Here is a 4,194-nt window from a genome sequence, read left to right as displayed (position 1 = left end):
AATGTCGCTAAGGAAATAAGAAGCCATGCCAAAGTATTTGCGTTTATTTATTTTATAAATTTTTTGGCAGATTCCTTGCGACTTGTGTTACAGATACAGTACTCGACACTGGGTTTGTGGAATCCATTCCGAGTCCTCGTAAGGCTTCAGAATGTGCTAAGTGTTTTACTATTTCCTAAAGGTGATTATAAGGATTTGTAAGAATTTTCTTTCGAGTTTAAGATGTTTCTTTGTGTGGTCTCGCCATGTGTCTAACAGCAGTTCCTGTGGCACGTAAATCGAGGCTGATTCAAACGTTGTTTAGTTTCTTGCAGTACGATATAATGATTTTGATGGTCTCAGCCACGTCTTACGTAATAATTAGGAAATTTCCGTGCATTGCGATTTTGAATTCTAATAGACTCCATGTATTCCGACCATTGTGTGTTCTGCCAATCTATGTCGTTTGTTGCAATCCCTTGGTGTGAGATAACAGCCCATCAAAGCTAAATTCAATAATTTTTATAAAATTTCTAACTTCGCAGTAGGTCTCATTTATTGAGCCAGTCCCCAACAATTTGTTTTGCTAAAACGATATCAGCTGCGGTGAATATCACGACAGTGGTTACTGTAATTTGTGTATTCGTCAATGTGCAGTTACACAAAGTCCCTCAGCAATCTGATTTGCTTCGCTTTCAGACAGTGCAAGATGGCGCAGTTAGTCGGAATGTCAACAACCCCTCCCCTTTTCCTGTAGTTTGTACGTGTTCATCTATCATTGGTATGTCGCATGCTGCTACATTGAACGAAATTAATCGATACCTGTACCCTATAGCATGACTGAAGCTTTTATGTGCGTAATAGACCAAACAAGGTAAAATTCTTAACAGTTGCCGATAATCGAAACGTTATCATTATACTAAGAACACATGTTATATATAATGAAAGCATTGTTTTAGAACAACAAATGCAGACAGTTATAAGGAACTACATTTTGAGATAAATGTAACCAGATCTCCATTCCCTTTCCTTTCTTAATGTACAGTGTGCCGAACCCCATTGCCAAGAATGACCTGAAAAATGAGGCAAAAGATTTCAGGAAGAACGGTTAAAGCAATGATTAAAGCTTTAATGGAACAGAAGTTGATAGTAGCTTAACTGGTCATGAAACAGAAGACGGTTCCCGCTGTCGTAACTAGTTGTGTTAGTTTAAGAAACAGTAAGCGTTATCCGTTTAGTTGTTAAATTGATTACATTTTAGTTCCATGTAGAATTGCATTTCCGTGTAGAACCAATGAATATATTTAAAGTTTTGACCATTACTTTCATTTAAAATCGCTGCACCAAGAACCTCAACATACAGTAAGAGGTTAAGATATGCATAGGAATTGCTACACAGCAGATTAAGGCTTAATCCAAAGTACATAGGCATGAATACAGAGCAAAATCTCACAGAGTAAGAGATTATTTGCTATTCAGGTACCATAATACTTTCGATGCTCCGACGATTACCGTGCTTCACCAATAATACCATTCACTTTCTAGTCTCCAAAGGTAAACCTTGAAACATATCTGTTACTCTATGGGGAGAAACTAAGCATCCTGGAAGGGCAAGTTCAAATGAACAATATCTATCCTGGGGTTGGGAGAGGAGGAATTATTCAAGGTCCTAATTGATTGTACTAATGATTCAGTACAGGGTTGCCAGATGAAAGAGCATCAGTGATTAATATAAGGGGCGATCAAAATGTTTCCGTTAGAACGTCACACTAACCCCTTGCCTACATATCGATACTTGTAGACCAACATCTCTGGGTTGCATGTACGCTGTAGCAATGACTGCTGACATAAAATTTTTAATTGCGTCCTATACAAGATAAAGGACTATATACTATGGTAAGTAGGCTGGTCGGAAGCTTTCAGTTATTGAAAAAAAGATTCGCAACATGAAACTGCCATAAGGAATAATGTCCCTCACATATAAGCTTGGCTAATATACTTGTTTAATCTATATCCATGTGCCGTCTGGTCAACAAACTACCGAAATGATATCAAGCGTAAGTCGATTACTGGACACTTATTTCTCAAAGGGCTACGCACTAGAGAAACACTAAACACGATTAACGTCTTCGTTCGAAATAACAAAAAATACATGTAGTATTAAAGGGCCTCAGTTACAAGTAATACATGTATGGTGAGTCATCAAGTTAAGGGAAAACACAGTTTAAAGAGGCGCTACGTCCAGCGAATGCTACTCCATCAATATCAAATGACGTGGTGGAAATAATTGTCTACCATGGCATTATGGAGTGGTTAGGCATGCTTCAGAATTAATATGTCCAAAGGGCAAGTTAACGAGCAATTCATGGTAACCCGAGATTCACTACAAGAAACGTTGAGAACCGAAACGCGGAAGTACTGAAAAAATAAATAAATATTGGTGACTGCGGCTGAGAAACGACTATAACTTAAGAGGGGACGTAGGCTAAATTGGTCAAAAATGAAAAAAAAAAAATGCCACCAGATAGTTCTGTAGCATGTTACAAATGCTGTCTCAGATTTTTACAGATTAATTCTAACTACAAATGATAAAAAAGCTGTCATGTTTCAATCACTGTGCAGCACCACGCCCACTTTTCTAGACGGCACTCTTCTTGTTTGCGATATTTTATTATTTCCTGCTCTCATAAAAGCATCGGAAGAGTATAGAACGCTGTGGACCCGTTTACGTTGTGTTATCTTTGCCTTCCGCTAGATATCTTTGGCAGCTGTTATTGTCTGTGGTGTACAAATGCAAACATTTCTGTTCTGCTGTTAGTGTGAGAATTACGACGGTGTTCGAGCTCTTTTTGTATGATTTACCGTTTAATATTTCAAGATATAGTGGTAAAGTGTTTAAGAAAGTGGTTAAAGCTCGCCATTTATGTGTGAATAAACAGTTTCTACACGTGAGTCAACATAATTCAGCGGAAGAAAATTGTGAAGCTAAGACGACGAGCAGTTCACAGAAGAAACTTGGAAATTGTGTAGAGTTTCAGTCCATTAAAGACGAAGTGAATAGTGGTTTTAGGATAACTGATTTAGAAATCATGTGTTCTATTATTAGAAATTCGTGTGTATGAGGTAACTCTAGCAGTAAATCTTCAAGATTATATGACAGCAATGACAGTGCTGGTGTTGTGTGTAATACGCAGCTGTTTTGTGACAGCTGCCAAACGGACATTCGAATCAAAACGTCAACTGCTAAGAATTTGGTGCATGAAGCCAACATAAGATACTGCTACGGAATGAGATGTGTTGGTGTTGGATGGGAAGGTGGCAGTTTGTTTTGTGCAATAATGAATATGCCATCTCTGTCTGCCTCGTACTCAACACTAAGCAATCATCTTCTGAATGCCTTGGAAAGAGAATGCAAGAACAGTTTGTCAGCAGCAGTGTAAGAGGCAGTTTTATTTAACAAATTCAGACAGAAGTAAAAGACCCTTTGCCTTCTACAGATATATGTGTTTTATGTGATAGCACGTGGATGAAAAGGGGCCACACCTCCCTACATGGTGTTTCATCAGTTATAAGTGATGACATAAGAAAAGTTCTCGATTTGTCGGTGATAACCAGATATTCCTCTATTTGTGCACAGGAAGAAGAGAGACAATGGCAGATAAAACGCAGAATAATTAGCAGTCAGAATTATGATGGTTCTAGTGGTGGCATGGGGCCAGCAGGAATGAAAATAATATCTCATCGGAGCGAAATGAGACATGGGGTAAGATATGTGAAATATCTTGTTGATGGAGATTCTAGTGATTTCAAATCTGTTGTGGAAAGGAATCCACATAAAAGTGGATGCAACATTGAAAAGCTAGAGTGTGTGGGGCACATTCAAAAGAGGATGGGCGGGTGACTTCTGAAACGAGAAGAAAGAGGTGCAAAACTCAAGATGGAAGGCCACTGGATGGGCCACAACGCCTGACTGACAAAGAGACCCACAATTTGGAAAAATACTATTGCAAAGCTATAAGTCAAAACACTGAAGATCTGAAGGCAACGGAGGAGGCAGTGTGGGCGTTATTTTTTTCACAAGTTGTCTACTGATAAGATGCCAATAAATGAAATGAGTGATAAGTATTGGTGCAAATATAAGCAGGCAAAAGCAGAGAACAGAACTTATTCACATAAACACAGTCTTCCTGAAGAAGTCTTAAACACCATAAAGCA

Source organism: Schistocerca piceifrons, chromosome 4 (genome assembly GCF_021461385.2).
Source record: "Schistocerca piceifrons isolate TAMUIC-IGC-003096 chromosome 4, iqSchPice1.1, whole genome shotgun sequence".
Classification (NCBI taxonomy): Eukaryota; Metazoa; Arthropoda; class Insecta; order Orthoptera; family Acrididae; genus Schistocerca; species Schistocerca piceifrons.
This window is presented reverse-complemented; position numbering follows the sequence as displayed.